Raw genomic sequence first — 22,891 nt, 5'->3', positions numbered from 1 at the left:
AATGGTCGGTTGTTTATTTTCACCTCAATTGTTGAATCTTTTTCCGGTCCTGATGCTACCAGCTGACACCCCCCTTTCGGATCTTCTGGGCACCCCTAGAATCCTCGCTCCGGGCCCCTATAGGGGTTCACCGGTCCTCCAGATGATCTTGACTGACCCCTGTATCTTCCTCTGAAATTCCCTCTGATGTTTCCTCCTGGCCCATTGCACTCACAGGCAAAGTGACCAACCTGTCCACAACTATAACACACTTCTGAAGGTTGCTGGAAGTATGGCTTAAATCTTCCTCCTCTTCCTCTTTCTAAGCCTTCTCGTCCTCTTCCTCTCCAATTCTGTGTCTGTCCAGAAACTGGCTGTGGATATGAAACAACTGGTACCGCTATTGGTGGCTGGTACAATTGCGGTTGGAACTGGTCCGGTTGAAGCTGTGGCAGTGATTGTTGATTTGGTGCACACTGATTCTGCATAACCAAAGCTTGTTTCTTCTCCTTCTTATTCTCCACCAGTTGTATTTGATTGAGTTTTCTGAGAGTTTCTTGGTCCTGTTCTTTCTGGTTGTGTTCCTTTTTCCTGTACAGATCCACTTGATGGGCTATATGATCTGTATAGACGCCTTTTGTCATGCTTCCAAGTCCAACCACCTCTGCCAGTTTGCTCCTTACTGGTGAGGGCAGTCCCATCTGCAGTTTAGCTCTCAAAATTGACTGCTCAATTTGACTCACATCTGGATCATTTCCGGTAATATTTCTCCACAATTGATGCACTCTTGACACATAGGCTCTCGGATTTTCTTGTTGTCCTAGTGGGTCAATCAGAATGTTGTCAGGATGCACATTTGTTGGAAACATATCTTTCAGTGCTCTCCACAGCCGATTTCTACTTGCAGCCAACAATTCAGGGTCATTCACTGCAGTCCCCACATATCTATTGAGTTCAGCTCTCTGAAATATTTCTTCCATATCTGGAATCCCAAGGAGATTAGCCAAAAGTCTCTTAATGTCTCCTGTGGCTGACTGTGTTCCCACCATAATTTCTTCCAATTTTGAAATCCAAGGATATGCTCCATCTTGAAGAGTAGGCAGCTTCTCAAGTATATCTGACATATCGGTATTTTGCAAAGGCTTATATTCTAGGTTTTGTCCTCGAATGATCACTGGCATCATCTTCTTACTGGTGCCCTCTTTCCTTGGCCTCAATGTATACTTTTTCTCCAATTCTTGGGATCCTTTTCTCAGCAGTTTTTTCTTCTGTATCTTCAGCTTCTTGAGTTGTTGTTCCGGTTCTCTTACTTCTTCTAAATTATTCGCTTTATCCAGGCATGATACGCATCGATCTATATCTCTTTCTATTTCTTCTGTACTAGTCATTGTAGGATAAAATCCTCTTGAATATGAAGCACCTTTAATCTCCAAATCTTTATCACTGTCTTCATCTTCGCTTTCATCAGAACTAGAATATCTTGTATTCTTCTTCTTCAAACATCCATCACCCCTTCTTTCCGCTCTGGCCAACCTCCGTCTGATCACAGGGTCATATCCACCCATGATCTCTTCTGAATCACTCTGATCATCATCATCTTCATCTTCAAGTTCCATCCTCCTGAACCTCACTCCACCCTTAGTTTCCAGACGTCTCGTTTTCTTTTTACTTTTGGAGTTTTGGATTCATCTTTATGGTCGTTTCTGCTTTTCCTCTCTTTATTATTCGTTCATCTTCATCTCTGATGCAATTATCACCCTCCTGAATGATCACTGGAAGCTGAGGATAGACGTCCTTAAACTCTACTTCTTTCTCATAAGGTGGGGGTCTTTTTGCTGAATCCGTATGTGAGAAAGGTGTACTGACTTCTGTCATTAGTTTTTCTGTCACCTTCTCTTCTTTTACCATTTTCTCTATACCTTTGTTTCTTTTATGGTTGGTATCTTTCATCAGTTTTCGTCCTTCATTTTCAAACAGCTTAAGAACACCCAGCTCTCTTTGTCTCTTTTCTTTATGATGTTCCTTTTTTTCCCCTTCTTTTGATCTGCCTTATAAATTGAGAGAAGCACTTTCATTATGTTGATGACGTCAGGGTTAAGAGTCCCTTCCACTGGCCATTGTTGTTCAATGTCAGGCCGACATTTATTCCATTTTCCAGATAACCTTGCAATACCCTTAACTAAAGGATTATTATTTTCTACTACCTCAACAGGAGTAACTACTTTCATTGTTTTTATGTCCTTTTTTTCACCCTTCTAACTACTCTTTTATATTCCTTTATTGTGAATTATTTTATTATTTTAGACTATATAGCTTATGGTTCCCTCCCTCCCCTTTTTTATTTATTTATTAAACAATTAATTAATTAACTAATTAATTAATCAATATATGTATAATGTATAATGTAACCAATTTATTAATTAGTGGCAATATTACCACATCCGATCAGGAAAAGTAAATGAAAGTAGTCAACTTCAGAGCAATCCAAAAAAGAAAGACCTATAATCCTGCAACACTACAGCACTCACAACCCCATTGCTTAATAAGCACCCAATAACCTTAATTTTACAGAATAATGTCAGTACTCGATTTCCCCACACAACTCTAATCAAACCCACTCATGCACAAAGACTCCAAAATGCAATTCTTAATTACATCAATTGATCAGTCTGTTGCCAAGTTCTTGTCAAATTGTCATAACATCAAATATGCTAGGCACCCAAAATATCCTCTATGGGAAGGTAAGTTTTGTAAATAGAACAGTACTGGCCTTAATTTGACTGGATCCGTTGCAGCACACCCTGTCACGTGATGTACTTGTCAGCACCTCATCTCTCTCTCTCTCTGTCTCCTCCTTCTCGTCTCTCATATGACAGAAGAACAAAGAACAGACCAGAATTTAGTATTTTATTCACTCACTGAGTTATTTCAACCATTCAATATTCCTCTGTTCACATTCGCGCTAAGAAATAAGCAAACAACTTAACTCAGGAATTTTATAGATAGCTCAATAACATTTTATTTTATTTATTTTTAATCCATCAACATATCTCTAGTTTATCAATTCGATAGGTCTCAAGCAAATAGTTTCATCGTTAAACAACAGCCGATTTAACAAACAGACTACACTATTAGTGTCTAAATCTCTCCTTTCTTCTCTGTCTGCTCTGAGTCTGCGTCTCCCAGCAACTCAGTGCAGGGAGTGGCATATTTGCTCTACGTAACTCTAAACTCATAAAATCCCACGCATGCGTAGTTCATTCACCAATGCGATTTCAGAGTGGATGGAGCTCTCACCCAGCTAAACAACAGAAAGTAGACAGACCAACTTTACCTCTGTTCTTCATGAGGCAAACAGTAACACTTAACAGAGCTCACAAACCAACACAAAACATGGAACCCAAATCCTACTTTGAAGTTTCTTAACTTCACTTATCCTAATCTGCAGATTTATAGTTATTTTCTTATCCATTACAAAACATCTCTATACACTGTTAAAACTCCTCCATGTAGGCTCATGATATTCTAATAGTTAGTAAATGTTCTCTTTTTATAGAGACTCATAAGATTTTTAACCTTAACGTCCTTCCAGGGGGCTCATATATAGTTAACAATTATTAACGTTCTCACCAACCTTATAAAAAAAAACCTAGCCTCAACCAAAACATATATATGTATATATATCTAACATAAATCTTATCCTAACATGAGTCGACACACAGTTTTAACACAACAGAGACATCTTTATTTTATTATTTTTCTCTCTCCCACACACACACAGGTCCTACGGACCTCTAAGGCAGTATTCTACCTCCATTGCGCCGTATTTTTCCTTGTTCCTAAATTTATGCTACCACAAGTTCGCTGACATCCAATGAGCGGTTACATCAAACATATAGTTCGTCAACTATAAGTTGAGCGGTAACTTGCAACCAAATATATATACCACAACCCCAAGTCCCCGGGACTTACCTAAATTCACCTAATGTGCTTTTAGGATTTTTCGGCCCATCCTAATGATCGCCTCGTTAGAGGGCTTAACATAGATTCGCAATGTCCTAATTCCTTCATTCTATACTTCAATAGTTATAGACACTCCCCCCTGTTTGCGTTGTTACCAGCGCAAACAAATTTAGACATTTAGAACGGACTCCTATCCCACAGCAAATAACAGCAAAATTGCACACATAAGTCTTTTTTTATTTTATTTTTTATTTTATTTTATTTCACCTTTATTTAACCAGGTAAGCCAGTTGAGAACAGGTTCTCATTTACAACTGCGACCTGGCCAAGATAAAGCAAAGTAGTGCAATAAAAACAACACAGAGTTACATATGGGGTAAAAAAACATAAAGTCAGAAATACAACAGAAAATATATATACAGTGTGTGCAAATGTAGCAAGTTATGGAGGTAAGGCAATAAATAGGCTATAGTGCAGAATAATTACAATAGTATTAACACTGGAATGCTAGATGTGCAAGAGATTATGTGCAAATAGAGATACTGGGGTGCAAAAGAGCAAAATAAATAACAATATAGGGATGAGGTAGTTGGGTGGGCTAATTTCAGATGGGCTGTGTACAGGTGCAGTGATCGGTAAGGTGCTCTGACAACTGATGCTTAAAGTTATCGAGGGAGATAAGAGTCTCCAGCTTCAGAGATTTTTGCAATTCGTTCCAGTCATTGGCAGCAGAGAACTGGAAGGAATGGCGGCCAAAGGAGGTGTTGGCTTTGGGAATGACCAGTGAGATATACCTGCTGGAGCGCAGACTACGGGTGGGTGCTGCTATGGTGACCAATGAGCTAAGATAAGGCGGGGATTTGCCTAGCAGTGATTTATAGATGGCCTGGAGCCAGTGGGTTTGACGACGGACATGTAGTGAGGACCAGCCAACAAGAGCGTACAGGTCACAGTGGTGGGTATTGTATGGGGCTTTGGAGACAAAACGGATGGCACTGTGATAGACTACATCCAATTTGCTGAGTAGAGTGTTGGAGGCTATTTTGTAAATGACATCGCCGAAGTCAAGGATCGGTAGGATAGTCAGTTTTACGAGGGCATGTTTGGCAACATGAGTGAAGGAGGCTTTGTTGCGAAATAGGAAGCCGATTCTAGATTTAACTTTGGATTGGAGATTCTTTATGTGAGTCTGGAAGTTGAGTTTACAGTCTAACCAGACACCTAGATATTTGTAGTTGTCCACATACTCTAGGTCAGACCCGTCGAGAGTGGTGATTCTAGTCGGGTGGGCGGGTGCTAGCAGCGTTCGATTGAAAAGCATGCATTTAGTTTTACTAGTGTTTAAGAGCAGTTGAAGGCTACTGAAGGATTGTTGTATGGCATTGAAGCTCGTTTGGAGGTTTGTTAACACAGTGTCCAATGAAGGGCCAGATGTATACAAAATGTATTTTAAACGGTACATGTCTCCAGCGCACACACCCACATAAGCAAGCGAACCAACCAGCGCAAAATTTTTTGAGAAATCTCACCTTATGAGCCGGTGTCTTGAGCGGGAGTCACTTCGCAGCTCATGAATGGAACATTGGAGAGACGCATCACGCCCCAAATGTTCCTCGTCGCCATTCTGTGGTATCTAAATAATGATGCCAATTATGCTGTGAGACCAAAGAGTCCGCTTACACTGTACTTTGATTATAAAGGTTTATTTATATCAGCGTAAATTTACAGACATCTGCAGTTATCTGGAGAACAACGGACTCAAAATAATATGTTGTGCTGTCCTCCTTTGTTTTAACCGTGGTATTTATATTCTATGCCCTATGTAACATAATATGGGTGTTTTCCCATAAACCAATCCCAGGAGGCCACCTAACAGACTTCCTCTAACACATAATTTGCAAACATCAACAAAGTCATAAACTGTTTAAACACTACACCACCATTATTATTTTAGTATTATTAAACTCAGCAGAGAAATTGTCTTGTCATCCTCCAGTGTCACTCCGTAATGGTGCTGTACAAAATGTCTCCCGACTTTGCAGTTCAGTAAATATTTTGGGACAGCAACTTTATTGGCCTTAAGAGGGACCCTGTACATATTGTCAATGTGACAGCCAATAAACGCCACAGGCTGTCCTATGATGGACCACTCGGATTCTATCTTGTGATCAATCTTCAATCAGCCCAGCTGTCACAAATTTCACTAGAGACCTCTGGTGAACGGGACTCATCGATTTCTGTCCCGGATGGATATGCCTTGTTTGCTGATTCTACTGGCACTTTCAACATAAAAAACACACACACAAAAACGTTGATTTTTGGGCCTGAGATGGGACACTGCGGTGGAAGGATACAGTGAATCAGGGGACTAAGGGAGTGCAAACAATCAGACATGATGTTTTGATCATAAATAATGCATTCTGATTCTATCCTACAGCCACTGATTGTAGTGACTCACTCTCTCCAGTCAGATGTCTCCCTGACTAACAGCAGTAGTTATCATAATGGGGGTCAGTATATCAAAGGCTGTGTGAATCTCTACTAGCAGCAATAACATTCCAGATAACCTACTTCCTTAACAATCAAAAGGTTGAAAATTGGCATACAAATTGTTGTGTGTCCATGCATTGGCCTGTTATCCCCTGATGTCTCAGGTTACAAGTGAGGCTTACATGAGAAGAAACTTGTGAGATGAGAACTGGCTAACAGGACTGGCCATGATGAGATGATTGGGACTCACCAGGGTTGAGCAACAGAGACGTTGGACTTTCATCAGTGGTGCTTGCTCACACTTTGCCTGGTGTGTGAGTTTGATGTGCACGTGACACAAGTAGAAAGGGAGAGTAGCAGTAGCATTAGTGCCGGGCTGCCGGCAGATGCAGCTCCCCCCTCTGACGATCACTCATCCACTGATCCTACAGGGAAAGGCAACTGTCGCCCGGGCTTTCCATGTGCAACAATTAGCATGCTCTCCTGCCTGTCTGTCATGAATCATAAGGGATCATGATCTCCTAATGGGGACGTTGAGAGACTGTCAGGTTGAACTTGGGCTGTATCCTGTTAATGTAATGCATCGCTCAGTGATGTAAGAGATAGGCTGAGCTGATCGGCACTGAGTGATCTCTTCATATGATCTGTGGAGGGAAATGGAACATGCCTGCATTATGTTATGATAGAAGATGATTGGCTGAGCACGAGGGATGATTGAGGAAATGTGGCTGTGAATTTTGTCTGAAGAAAAGCTGTACTGCATTTCTATAGTTACACATAACAGAGGTCATGGGGTCTGCAACTTGTTAAACAGTCATGACAGTATCTGTGATCTGTTTTACATTGTACAGTACGGCAAGTTCAGAGATAGAAACATCACTGTTGCATATGAATATGATATACAGTTCCTTCAGAAAGTATTCATACCCCTTGACTTACTTCACATTTTGTTGTGTTACATCCTGAATTCAAATTGGATTATATGTATTTATTTTCTCACCCATCTACACACAATACCCCATAATGACAAAGTGAAAACATATTTTTAGAAATGTTTGCAAATGTATTGAAAATGAAATACTGAAACATAGAATTTACATAAGTATTTACACCCCTGAGTCAATACATGTTAGAATCACCTTTGGCAGTGATTACAGCTGTAAGTCTTTCTGGGTAAGTAATAATATAATAATAATAATAATATGCCATTTAGCAGACGCTTTTATCCAAAGCGACTTACAGTCATGTGTGCATACATTTTTACGTATGGGTGGTCCCGGGGATCGAACCCACTACCCTGGCGTTACAAGCGCCATGCTCTACCAATTGAGCTACAGAGGACCACAAAGTCTCTAAGAGCTCTGCACCACCTGGATTGTACAATATTTGCCCATAATTCTTTAAAAAATTATTTGTGCTCTGTCAACTTGTTTGCTAATCATTGCTAGACAACCATTTTCAAGTCTTGACATAGATTTTCAAGCAGATTTAAGTCAAAACTGTAACTCGGCCACTCAGGAACATTCACTTTCTTCTTGGTAAGCAACGCCAGTTTAGATTTGGCCTTGTGTTTAAGGTTATTGTCCTGCTGAATGGTGAATTTTATCTCAGAGTGTCTTGTGGAAAGCAGAATGAACCAGGTTTTCCTCTAAGATTTTGCCTGTGCTCCATCCCATTTCTTTTTTATCCTGAAACCCTCCCCAGTCCTTAATGATTACAAGCATACCCATGACATGATGCAGCCACCACTATGCTTGAAAACATGGAGAGTGGTACTCAGTAATGTGTTGTATTGGATTTGCCTCAAACATAACACTTTGTATTCAAGACAAGTGAATTGCTTTCCCACATGTTTTGCACTATTACTTTAGGGCCTTGTTGCAAACAGGATACATGTTCAGGAAAAAAATATATATATTTTCACTCTGTCAATTAGGTTAGTATTTCGGAGAAACTATAATCCAACCTCAGTTTTCCTTAAATTCAATGTCTACTTTAAAAAACTGTACCCATCTACCAATAGGTGCCCTTCTTTGCGAAGCATTGGAAAACCTCCCTGGTCTTTGTGGTTGAATCTGTGTTTGAAATTCACTGCTCGACTGAGGAACCTTACACATAAATACTCGTGAACTTATTTAGGCTTACCATAAAAAAGGGGTTGTATACTTATTGATGTAAGATATTAAGACATTTCAGCTTTTTATTTTTAATTAATTTGTAAACAAATTAAAAAACATAACTCAACTTTGACATTATGGGGTATTGTGTGTAGGCCAGTGACATAGTCAATTTTTTATTCGGGCTGTAACACAAAAAAATTATTTGGACAGTATTCAGATCCCTTGACCTTTTCACATTTTGTTAGGTTACAGCCTTACTCTAAAATTGATTACATTGTTTTTTTCCCCCTCAACAATCTACACACAATACCCTATAATGACAAAGCAAAAACAGGTTATTTATTTATTTTTGCTAATTTATAAAAAAAAATATATACACATACAGTACCAGTCAAAAGTTTGGAGACACCTACTCATTCACTTGTTTTTCTTTATTTTTACTATTTTCTACATTGTAGAATAGTAGTGAAAACATCAAAACTATGAAATAACACATATCGAATCATGTAGCAACCAAAAAAAAATTATATATTTGAGATTCTTCAAATAGCCACTCTTAGCCTTGATGACAGCCTTGCACACTCTTGGCATTCTCTCAACCAGCTTCATGACGTAGTCACCTGGAATGCATTTCAATTAACAGGTGTGCCTTCTTAAATTTAATTTTGTGGAATTTATTTCCTTCTTAATGTGTTTGAGCCAATCAGTTGTGTTGTGACAAGATAGGGGTTGTATACAGAAGATAGCCCTATTTAGTAAAAGACCAAGTCCATATTATGGGAAGAACAGCTCAAATAAGAATAGAGAAACGACCGTCCATCATTACTTTAAGACATGAAGGTCAGTCGATACGGACAATTTCAAGAACATTGAACGTTTCTTCACAAACCATCAAGCGCTATGATGAAACTGGCTCTCATGAGGACCGCCACAGGAATGGAGGACCCAGAGTTACCTCAGCTGCAGAGGATAAGTTCATTAGAGTTACCAGCCTCAGAAATTGCAGCCCAAATAAATGCTTCATGGAGTTCAAGTAACAGACAAATATCAACGTAAACTGTTCAGAGGAGACTGTGAATCAGGCCTTCATGGTCGAATTGCTCCAAAGGAACAACTACTAAAGGACACCAAAAAGAAGAAGAGACTTGCTTGGGCCAAGAAACACGCGCAATGGAAATTAGACCGGTGGAAATGTGTCCTTTGGTCTGGAGTCCAAATTGGAGATTTTTGGTTTCTACCGCCGTGTCTTTGTGAGACGCGGTGTGGGTGGACAGATGATCTCCGCATGTGTATTTCCCACTGTAAAGCATGGAGGAGGAGGTGTTATGGTGTGGGGGTGCTTTGCTGGTGACACTGTCTTTGATATATGCTCAGCATATGTGGGAACTCCTTTAAGACTGTTGGAAAAGCATTCCAGGTGAAGCTGGTTGAGAGAAGGCCAAGAGTGTGCAAAGCTTTCATCAAGGCAAAGTGTGGCTATTTGAAGAATCTCAAATATAACATATATTTTGATTTGTTTATCACTTTTGTGGTTACGACATGATTCCATATGTGTTATTTCATAGTTTTGATGTCTTTACTATTTGTCTTGCAAAAGTATTCATCCCCCTAGGCGTTTTTCCTATTTTGTTGCATTACAACCTGTAATTTATATTGATTTTTATTTGGATTTCATGTAATGGACATACACAAATCAGTCCAAATTGGTGAAGTGAAAAAAAAAAAATTACTTGTTTCAAAAAATTCGACAAAATAAATAATGAAGAAGTGGTGCGTGCATATTTATTCACCCACTTTGCTATGAAGCCCCTAAATAAGATCAGGTGCTACCAATTACCTTCAGAAGTTACATAATTAGTTAAATAAATTCCACCTGTGTGCAATGTCAGTGTCACATGATCTGTCACATGATCTCAGTATATATACACCTGTTCTGAAAGGCCCCAGCGTCTGCAACATCACTAAGCAAGGGGCACCACCAAGCAAGCGGCACCATAAAGACCAAGGAGCTCTCCAAACAGGTCAGTTGTGGAGAAGTACAGATCAGGGTTGGGTTATAAAAAAAGATCTGAAACTTTGAACATCCCACAGAGCACCATTAAATCCTTTATTAAATTTTTTTAAAGAATATGGCACCACAACAAACCTGCCAAGAGAGGGCCACCCACCAAAACTCATGGACCAGGCAAGGAGGGCATTAATCAGGAGACCAAAGATAACCGTAAGATTGGAGTATCTGTCCGTAGGACCACTTTAAGCCGTACACTCCACAGAGCTGGGCTTTACGGAAGAGTGGCCAGAAAAAAGCTATTGCTTGAAGAATAAAATAAGCAAACATGTTTGGTGTTCGCCACAAGCCATGTGGGAGACTCCCCAAACATATGGAAGAAGGTACTCTGATCAGATGAGACTAAAATTTAGCTTTTCGGCCATCAAGGAAAATGTTATGTCTGGCGCAAAGTGAATAGTTATGTACGCTCAAGTTTTCATTTTTTTTCTTCTTATTTCTTGTTTGTTTCACAATAAAAAATATTTTGCATCTTCAAAGTGGTAGGCATGTTGTGTAAATCAAATGATACAACCCCCCCCAAAAATAAATTTTAATTCCAGGTTGTAAGGCAACAAAATAGGAAAAATGCCAAGGGGGTGAACACTTCCACAAGCCACTGTAGAAAATAGTAAAGATAAACCCTTGAATGAGTAGGTGTTCTGAAACTTTTGACCGGTAGTGTATATCAGCATGGTACTGTTCATGTGATCTTTCATACTGTACGAAGCATCAGGTAAACTCAACTGATGTGACCTATCCAGCATACTGCATCTCTGCACATTTTTCTTCTCCATGAATTGAATGTATTTATTGTGCTTTGTACTTCAAAGTATTTTTAATATATTTCCAAAGAGATAAATTATGTTTGAGATATAAGATTGCCGGCATTTCGTCATGAAGTGGTTGTGTTCCTCACCTCCAGATTTGTCTGTTGTACAAGGTGGCGTGCAGACATGCAGCAGTACACACAGATCAGGGGAGTGATTGTTTTGCAGTGTCATGCGTTGTGATTGTGTTGTGCCTGGAGTGTCCCCAGCCCTGTGCATTATGTGGGGAGCAGATCAGCCTGGAGCTGCCTCGACGAGCTCATCCATCAGTGCGGCGTGCTCAAGTCCCCTTCAGAGTGTGCTGCCTCATACAGCGGGGGAGGAGAGGTGTCACTCTTAAACAGGATATATGGCCTCGCACTGAGACATAAATGACAGAGTAAATACATTACAGTGGTGCAAGTGTCCTCCACGGCTACATCTCTGTATTGCTGCCTCTGTGCTGGAATCAACGCTGCATACCAAGTTACTTTAGGAGAGCCTGCCAACATCTCATACACACTCACATTAGATTAGCCTGCAACCAATTCATGATCACATTACAGTAGCGCTATAAACATGCTCAAATACATTAGAATAGGTGATCCATTACAATAGCCTATCCCTCTTATGCAATCGCGTAAGTTCAGCCAACACCTGATACACAATTACATCCACATATCCATGAATGTTATGTACAAGCAACATCCATACAGGAATGACATTGACCACACCCTTACTGCATCCACAGAACTTACACCCCTCCAACAAGGATGCCATTGCACACATCTCCCACAGGTTGTTTACAATCACATTTGCGCTACACTCTCCACAGGCGACACTGCACACATATAATCCCCAACAATCAGTACACAATATCCCCATCCATTAAACATAATGTTTTAACTTGGGAGCACTTTGACATGATTAATGGAGCATTTGTTTGAAGCACAGCTATAATTTTCATAACTACTCCTGCAGATAATAAAGTGCCATGAGAGATTGTCTGTCAGTGTGCTGGAGGACACAGACAGATGACATCTAGCCTGCTCTACTTCCTCCCTCATTCCTGCACCGAGCATGCCTCCTGGCTCATCCAAACATTATCAGATAAGAATAAACCATCCAAATATAGTTGTCTCTCTCCTCATTCACATTGCAATTAGAAATAGGGTCAAAGGCCATCTGGCAGTGTATCTCATAAATATGGTGGTCTTATAATGTTGTCATTTATAATAATGCTAGCATACATATCCTATATCCTCCTTTGTCATAAATGAATAGGTCAATGATACTGCAGAATAGGAAATAAGGCTGTCATTTTCCACTTCAGAGTAACGACTAGTAAGATTGATACCAGATTGTTAGCTGTCCTAGACTCTTGTAAGTAAAATCGTATTAAATTAAGCTTGCCCCATGCGTAATGCAGAGGTCTGAATTAACAGTCAGAGATGAATTGATGTATTTTCGTAAATGACTATAAATGAGAATGTGTTAGCTATAGAATAGCTTAGGATATCTTGGATGGATAAGGTTGAGGAGCCCAGGTCTAAAAAGGATAAGAACAGGTACTTTAGGAAGGTTTATCTGAAACAGAGCATCATCTTTGAAAAGACAATAAAATGAAAAGAATGTCACACTACACATTTTTAGTATTACTTTTTTTCCTCTTAAAAATGACCTCCCTCAACTGGTTTTGAGTGGATGTTTTGGTACTGTGCTGCTTTTCTCTTGCTTTCAGGAAAAAGTATTCGCTCATGATATGAATCTCACTTTGGCAGGACTGAAACCCTGCTCTGCATGAGTGGCTGTAGTGCTCTGCTCTCGTACCACCCCAAGGCATGCAGTTGATTTGTCACCAGCATCCAGTGACTCATCGAAATACTGCAAAGACCCTCTGAGTAAACGTTCCCTATCTGCATGCTTCGTCACCACGGGAACAGGCTAAGGCACAACAGGGCATTAAAGTTACCTCACCATGAATGGAGATTAAAGCACATACATTTGAAGAAAACTATTCAAATGGAAACAGACTGGCCAATGCATCATCACTGTGTGATAACAACACACATTGTCACCACATCCACTTAAATTCCTCCTGAAAGGAGAAGCAAAGTAAACAGGCAATATTTAAGTAATTGGCTTTAGAAGTTGTAGCTTTATTCATTTTTATTTCCAAGCTTAATCACAGGAACCTGACCGCACCTGTCAGATTTTCTTCACTCTCGCTGTGATAAGAGATGGAGAGAGCTAAAACGTTCTCACAAGAGCTGTGAGAAAATACAAGTTTAGTCAAGTGTGAAGGAACAACTCATTATAAAAGTGAAATATCAGTTTGGCTGAAAGTTCTTTCATTTATAAATGAATTTTGGCTTCACATATGCTCCAGTTATAGAGCACTTTGTGGATAAATGATTAGTGTTACAGAAAAAAACGATCTCATCCTCGCACTTTTCAATTTTTTATGCAGACAACTTACTGTATATACCTATGAGGGTACTTTTCCTTTCCTAAAGGAAACTGTGAAGAGGAAGTCAGAAGGTTATCAAGGCCTTTTCTCTTTCACTTCCATAATATTTAGCAAATTTTCTCCTGTGGATAAACCCAGAAAAATAAAGCTGTGAACAAAATGTAATACAACCACACTGTGAAGCTAAAGCAGTTGAGAGCCGGTTGTAAACCACCTCCCCAATTCCCAGGCCTACTAAAAACACATTTCCATCAAAACATCTCACAGCATGTGTAATATAATGGTACTGAGAGAAACATGCCTAATACCCTATTGGATTTGGATTTTACTGCACTGCTTTGTGGAATATACAACAGAGAGATAATGGTGTGGGTAGGTACGTAAGTAGGTGTGATGTTTGAATCTCCCTGGTCAAACAGACTGTTTGTGTCTCCCTAGATGAACAGAATGCAAGGCAAGTCCCAAACTGAAACCACAAAGAGAAGCCTCTCAAAGGGGATCCAAAACTACCAGCAGTGGTGCAGCAAACAGATGAGACACACAGAGAGTGAGAGAGAAACAGCGCAAGTATCTATGAAAGGAAAAAGTCCAATTCCAAAAGGCTTTGTGGAGTTCCCGAGGATAAAGCCGAAAGCAAACAAACAAGCTGGGTTTAGATTGGTTGGGTGGCGAGGAGAGAGGTGTATCGTTAGGCCATTGAGACTCCTCACAGCCCAAGGATGGAGACAATGATTTTCAATTACCAACAACTCTGTCTAATTTAGTGAAGACACGGAAAGGAGTGGTTAGACCTTTACTTAGAGGGAGAAGGAGATGGACACAGGGAGAGAGGAAGAATGAGAGACTTTTAATTAGTCAAGATTGACAGAGAGAAAAATTGTGAGGTCGAATTAGATCTGACAGACAGCAAGAAAGTGGGTTTCATTCTGAGAGTGAGATCTCTCACCAGAGAGAGAGAGAGAGAGAGAGAGAGAGAGAGAGAGAGAGAGAGAGAGAGAGAGAGAGAGAGAGAGAGAGAGAGAGAGAGAGAGAGAGAGGTCACTGTAAAAGGAAGTTACGGTTATTATATCGTTGACAGCTGACATTTGCGGGGTAAACCTGTTATAATATGAGAAAGTGATCGTGTTTCTTTTTGTGTGTCAGCTTTATAAATATAGGCATGTGTTGGGATTGGAATTACCATAAAAGAAAAAAGAGTCGTGTTCCAGAAAGATCCTTTCTCTGAAAAACATGATTTCTCCCTGAAGAATCATGGCACTGTTGCTCACATGAATTGAGAAATGCCACCTTTTGATTCATAACAGAGAAACACAGTAGACTGAAATGCAATAATTAATTAATAAAATAGGAATGCCTGCATCATATACAGTGGGGAAAAAAAGTATTTAGTCAGCCACCAATTGTGCAAGTTCTCCCACTTAAAAAGATGAGAGAGGCCTGTCATTTTCATCATAGGTACACGTCAACTATGACAGAAATATTGAGAATTTTTTTTCCAGAAAATCACATTGTAGGATTTTTAATGAATTTATTTGCAAATTATGGTGGAAAATAAGTATTTGGTCACCTACAAACAAGTAAGATTTCTGTCTCTCACAGACCTGTAACTTCTTCTTTAAGAGGCTCCTCTGTCCTCCACTCGTTACCTGTATTAATGGTACCTGTTTGAACTTGTTATCAGTATAAAAGACACCTGTCCACAACCTCAAACAGTCACACTCCAAACTCCACTATGGCCAAGACCAAAGAGCTGTCAAAGGACACCAGAAACAAAATTGTAGACCTGCACAAGGCTGGGAAGACTGAATCTGCAATAGGTAAGCAGCTTGGTTTGAAGAAATCAACTGTGGGAGCAATTATTAGGAAATGGAAGACATACAAGACCACTGATAATCTCCCTCGATCTGGGGCTCCACGCAAGATCTCACCCCGTGGGGTCAAAATGATCACAAGAACGGTGAGCAAAAATCCCAGAACCACACGGGGGGACCTAGTGAATGACCTGCAGAGAGCTGGGACCAAAGTTACAAAGCCTACCATCAGTAACACACTACGCCGCCAGGGACTCAAATCCTGCAGTGCAAGACGTGTCCCCCTGCTTAAGCCAGTACATGTCCAGGCCCTTCTGAAGTTTGCTAGAGTGCATTTGGATGATCCAGAAGAGGATTGGGAGAATGTCATATGGTCAGATGAAACCAAAATAGAACTTTTTGGTAAAAACTCAACTTGTCGTGTTTGGAGGACAAAGAATGCTGAGTTGCATCCAAAGAACACCATACCTACTGTGAAGCATGGGGGTGGAAACATCATGCTTTGGGGCTGTTTTTCTGCAAAGGGACCAGGACGACTGATCCGTGTAAAGGAAAGAATGAATGGGGCCATGTATCGTGAGATTTTGAGTGAAAACCTCCTTCCATCAGCAAGGGCATTGAAGATGAAACGTGGCTGGGTCTTTCAGCATGACAATGATCCCAAACACACCGCCCGGGCAACGAAGGAGTGGCTTCGTAAGAAGCATTTCAAGGTCCTGGAGTGGCCTAGCCAGTCTCCAGATCTCAACCCCATAGAAAATCTTTGGAGGGAGTTGAAAGTCCGTGTTGCCCAGCGACAGCCCTAAAACATCACTGCTCTAGAGGAGATCTGCATGGAGGAATGGGCCAAAATACCAGCAACAGTGTGTGAAAACCTTGTGAAGACTTACAGAAAACGTTTGACCTGTGTCATTGCCAACAAAGGGTATATAACAAAGTATTGAGAAACTTTTATTATTGACCAAATACTTATTTTCCACCATAATTTGCAAATAAATTCATTAAAAATCCTACAATGTGATTTTCTGGATTTTTTTTCCTCATTTTGTCTGTCATAGTTGACGTGTACCTATGATGAAAATTACAGGCCTCTCTCATCTTTTTAAGTGGGAGAACTTGCACAATTGGTGACTGACTAAATACTTTTTTTCCCCACTGTACTTTAAATGAAGTCAAAGAGTCTAACTTTGAACAACTTTCACAACTTCAATCAAATCATGGATGAGTGTGCAGCTGCCATTTCAGAACGAATACATACAGACCAGTGGCGGTCGGTGACGTTCAAGATTAGGGTTAGTTGATAGTCATTTGAAATGTTACTGAAAGTTTGTGGATAGTCTGTAGAGCATCTACAGATGTACTATCCAAATACATTTTACTGGCAATTTTTTTAATGAGCCTTATTTTTATTACTGTCATTCATATTCCATTCACCCAGCTCAATGTAACATTGATAGTTTTAGGCTACTAAATTATATTGAATTTTGCCCTATATATACAGTGCATTCGGGAAGTATTCAGACCGCTTGACTTTTTCCACATTTTGTTATGTTACAGCCTTAATCTACATTTGAATAAATTGTTTTTTTCCCCCTCATCAATCTACATACAATACCCCATAATGACAAAGGAATTTTTGCACATTTATTAAAAAGAAAAAACTGAAATATCACATTTACAAATGTATTCAGACCCTTTACTCAGTACATTGTTGAAGCACCTTCGGCAGCGATTACAGCCTTGAGTCTTCTTGGGTATGATGCTACAAGCTTTGGGGAGTTTCTTCCGTTCTTCTCTGCAGATCCTCTCAAGCTCTGTCTGGTTGGATGGGGAGGGTCGTTGCACAGCTATTTTCAGGTCTCTCCAGAGATGTTAGATCGGGTTCAAGTCCGGGCTCTGGCTGGGACACTCAAGGACATTCAGAGACTTGTCCCGAAGCCACTCCTGCGTTGTCTTGGCTGTGTGCTTAGGTTCGTTGTCCTGTTTGAAGGTGAACCTTTGCCCCAGTCTGAGGTCCTGCGCACTCTGGAGCAGGTTTTCATCAAGGATCTCTCTGTACTTTGCTTCGTTCATCTTTCCCTCGATCCTGACTAGTCTCCCTGTCCCTGCCGCTGAAAAACAACCCCTCAGCATGATGCTGCCACCACCAAGCATCACCGTAGGGATGGTGCCAGGTTTCCTCCAGTCATGACGCTTGGCATTCAGGCCAAAGAGTTCAATCTTGGTTTCATCAGACCAGAGAATATTGTTTCTCATGGTCTGAGAGTCTTTAGATGCCTTTTGGCAAACTCCAAGTGGGCTGTCATGTGCCTTTTACTGAGGAGTGGCTTCCACCTGATTGGTGGAGTGCTGCAGAGATGGTTGTCCTTCTGGATGGTTCTCCCATCTCCACATAGGAACTCTGGAGCTCTGTCAGTGTGACCATCGGGTTCTTGGTCACCTTCCTGACCAAGGCCCTTCTCTCCCAATTGCTCTGTTTGGCTGGGTGGCCAGCTCTAGGAAGAGTATTGGTGGTTCCAAAATCCTTCCATTTAAGAATGATAGAGGCTACTGTGTTCTTGGGGACCTTCAATGCTGCAGGAATGTTTTGCTACCCTTCCCCAATCCTGTCTCGGAGCTCTACTGACAATTCCTTCGACCTCATGGCTTGGTTTTTGCTCTGAAATGCACTGTCAACTGTGGGACATTATATAGGCAGGTGTGTGCCTTTCCAAATCATGTCCAGTCAATTGAATTTACCACAGGTGGACTCCAATCAAGTTGTAGAAACATCTCAAGGATAATCAATGAAAACAGGATGCACCTGAGCTCAATTTCGAGTCTCATAGCATAGGGTCTGAATACTTATAAGGTATTTCTGTCTTTCATTTCTAAAAACCTGTTTTCGCTTTGTTATTATGGGATAGATCGATAGATTTTTTTTCTTTAATTCATTTTAGAATATGGATGTAACGTAACAAAATGTGGATAAAGTGAAGCGTCTGAATATTTTCAGAATGCACTGTATATGAGGTTGCTACAACCCAGCACACAAATTAATTATAATTATAACATACAGTAGGTGCACCGGTCGAGAGACAAATTGGAGTAATCAAGGTGACAGACAGTGAAACATTCAATGTCGCCTTGTACACTTTTGCCTGCATGTAACTGATCTGGTGTGTAATCATTAGTCCAAAGCAAGAGTTTCTATTGGACAAATTCAGGTAGGTCCCTCCCCGTTTCATTCCATTTGCTTCCGTTTAGGAAATGTTCTTCAACAGAATCGGTGGAATGAATATAACCCTGATCACCCACACACACAGTCCACATTCATAGAAGCCACAGCATCATCACTTTGCTCATTGTATAATTCCTTCTCGCATCTACGCGTTCTCCTCCTCTCAACTTTTCTCTCCGCTTATGGACTTACGTGCACAACGCAACAGCTGTCTGTGAGCAGGTGCAAAAACCTTTCCAAGCCAACCCTTCATACCATAACCTTTACACAGCCTACTTCGTTGTCACCACATTAACTTTATTTTCAACTAACTACAACCAACGCATTAGTAAACCCATAATCCAATGTCTACAATCACATAGTACAATGTACAGCAACCAGTTTAGCAGTTACACTAGCAGGCCCCGGTGTCAATAAATTAACAAAACCGAAAGCTTAACTTGACTTGGAAGAGCTCTAACATAAATAGCATTCCTCTCTGTTTAACAAAGGTTGTTTATTAGGGTATATTAGCTGCATTAGCTAAGTAAGTGAAAGGTAAACTAAGAAGAAGAACAAATACAATGAAACATAGCTCTTTCTCTGCTGCTTCTCCTTAATTTTTGAAGAAAATAATTTTTCAAAACTGTTCCAACTATTGTCTTTCTCTTTGAGTCAACTACTCACCACACTTTATGCAGTACAGTGCTAGCTAGCTAGCTGTAGCTTATGCTTACAGTACTAGATTCATTACCTGATCCTTGATTGGATGGACTGAACATGTCAGTTCATACTGCAAGAGCTCTGATAGGTTGGAGGATGTCCTCTGGAAGTCGTCATAATTACTGGGTAGGTCTATAGAAGGGATGAGAACCATAAGCCTCCTAGGTTTTGTATTGAAGTCAATGTACCCAGAGAATGACGAAAAATAGCTGTCCTCCGGCTAAACCATGGTGCTATCCTAGAGGGTGCTGACGATGCTACTGTAGACCTTCATTCAAAACAGTGTGTTTTAATCAGTTATTTGGTGACGTGAATATATTTAGTATAGTTTTATCTAAAAAGGATAAGTAGGACGGTCATCCCTTTCCTCCTCTGATGAGCCTCCACTGATACAGACACACCTGTAGAAATAGTTTAATCTAACGCTGCCTAACAGCCCAGATACGTAGTTAATCAGAAGCGCTAATCCTTTAGATTTCAGTTTGGACAGAAGGACCAGGTCCTCTGGGAAACTCCCTGTCAGCATTCATCTTTTAAATGAGAATCCCTTCTCCCCTCCATCATGTAGGCTGTCTATCCATCTGCAGGAGCTGTCAATTCTGCTTTCTCTGGCAGTTACAGCATCCCTAACCTAACGCAGTACTCTCCATCTGTATCCCCCACAAACATCTTTACAAACCCATCAGCCATACATCAACCAATCACAACTTTGCTGCTTGAACTCCCCACCTGTCTCCATAAACACAAAGCTAAGAGCTAACACGATGCTCTTCCTCTTGTCTGAACAAACACTTCAACAAATGAGGCGGCTGCTGTCCAATTGTTCACGTATCCACTTCCAAAGACCTAAGTTTATATACACCACTTAGCTGACACACTCCTACACATCTGTCCGTACATACCCATCAACAAAACAAGATGCTGGACAACAATAACAAAACCTGTCCACTTGCATATCCATTTACAGGGTATGGCGGTATTCTTTCTAGTCGCTCTCTCATGCAACCCCCCCTTAGAAAAATGATTCCGAAAGGGTTCTTCGGCTGTCCCCATAAGATGACTCTTTTTGGTTCCAAGTAGAACCCTTTTTGGTTCCAGGTAGAACTCTTGGGTTCCATGTAGAACCCACTGTAAAGGGTTTTACCTGGAACCAAAAATGGTTATTCAAAGACTTATCCTTTGGGGACAGCCAAATAACCCTTTTAGGTTCTAGATAGCACCTTATTTTCCATAGAATGTTTCTATCCTTTTTACTTCCCACCGTGCACCTGTTTTCCTTCACGTTTATGGCTGATGCTTTTCAGCTTCCCAGGGGAACCACTTCTCACAGAAACACCATTGGATTAAAAAAGTTCCCTTCCGATTAATAAAAGCTAGCAGGAAAATGGTTCCTATAGATATATAGAACACCACAATGTATTGCAGCACAGAGTTCCATCATGGTCCACAAAACCAGAAATATGTAACTGACAACAGCACTGGAAATAAATAGAGTAAACGACTGACCACAATACCGGAAATACATTAGTGACCATGAGACAGGAAATAAATGGCTGACCATGAGACTAGAAATAAATGATTGGCCACAGAGCTGGAACTAAACCATTGATCACAGGAGGGGAAATAGATGACTGACCATCAAGTGAGGAGCAGGCTTAGCTCAGAGGGCTTGACAGCCGTGGGCAGCTCTTGAACTCAGTGGCTCTACTGTGAGTACATGCTCAGTTTCATCTCCTAGTCCAAGCTGGCTGTCCCTGAAGATATGGGTCAGCCACTCCTAAAGGTTAGAGTCTGCCACTCCAGAGGAGACAGGTCAGCTGTTGGAAGAGATTACTATCAATCGGTTGCTGATGTTAAGACTCTGTGGAGTGCCATTGACAGAGCCTGTAGCTGATACAAGAGGGTAGAGTAGGTAGCTCTTCAGATGTGACTGTGAATCTATAAGAAGGAACTGTGAATACATTATATGTGGCTTGGGAACAGCAATATGAGGTGAGTCCATGGCCATGAGAGGATGCAAGACTCTATGGAGGTAGAACATGTAGCACAATGAACAGTGATGGTAGATTATGAACTTATATGGGTAAACAGTATGAGGATACGTGAGTGTAGTGTAATATAGAAATCCCCATCAACTGGATGAGTCACCATTTATAGTTTGGTTGAAATTATCCAACCATTATGCAGGTTGGTGGAAATCCCCATCCACTGAGGATGAGGGGTCTCCATTATGTAGATGTGTAAACATTATGTTGAATAACAATAAACTACATTTACCAATCTGACTCCATTATTATGTGAGTCATATCCAGTGGGTATAGCCAAGGTTGCGAGCCTTGTGTCACCATTCGGAATACACGTGTCTAGGTTTGCACGTATCTAGGTTTACCATTATGCAATTATTAAGAGCTAATATCATGCAATCAATATCCTAGCATTAAATGATTGAGTTAACCTTAGCTCAGAGATGCACAGTTAGAAACCAAGCATACAGTGAGGGAAAAAAAGTATTTGATCCCCTGCTGATTTTGTACGTTTGCCCACTGACAAAGACATGATCAGTCTATAATTTTAATTGTAGGTTTATTTGAACAGTGAGAGACAGAATATAAACAAAAAGATCCAGAAAAACGCATGTCAAAAATGTTATAAATTGATTTGCATTTGAATGAGGGAAATAAGTATTTGACCCCCTCTCAATCAGAAAGATTTCTGGCTCCCAGGTGTCTTTTATACAGCTAATGAGCTGAGATTAGGAGCACACTCTTAAAGGGAGTGCTCCTAATCTCAGCTTGTTACCTGTATAAAAGACACCTGTCCACAGAAGCAATCAATCAATCAGATTCCAAACTCTCCACCATGGCCAAGACCAAAGAGCTCTCCAAGGATGTCAGGGACAAGATTGTAGACCTACACAAGGCTGGAAACCTTAATGACTTGGAGAAGATCTGCAAAGAGGAGTGGGACAAAATCCCTCCTGAGATGTGTGCAAACCTGGTGGCCAACTACAAGAAACGTCTGACCTCTGTGAATGCCAACAAGGGTTTTGCCACCAAGTAAGTCATGTTTTGCAGAGGGGTCAAATACTTATTTCCCTCAATAAAATGCAAATCAATTTATAACATTTTTGACATGCATTTTCTGGATTTTTTTGTTGTTATTCTGTCTCTCACTGTTCAAATAAACCTACCATTAAAATTATAGACTGATCATGTCTTTGTCAGTGGGCAAACGTACAAAATCAGCAGGGGATCAAATACCTTTTTTCTCACTGTATATA

This window comes from Coregonus clupeaformis, chromosome 9 (genome assembly GCF_020615455.1).
Source record: "Coregonus clupeaformis isolate EN_2021a chromosome 9, ASM2061545v1, whole genome shotgun sequence".
In the NCBI taxonomy this organism is placed as follows: Eukaryota; Metazoa; Chordata; class Actinopteri; order Salmoniformes; family Salmonidae; genus Coregonus; species Coregonus clupeaformis.
Note: the sequence above shows the minus strand (reverse complement) of the source record.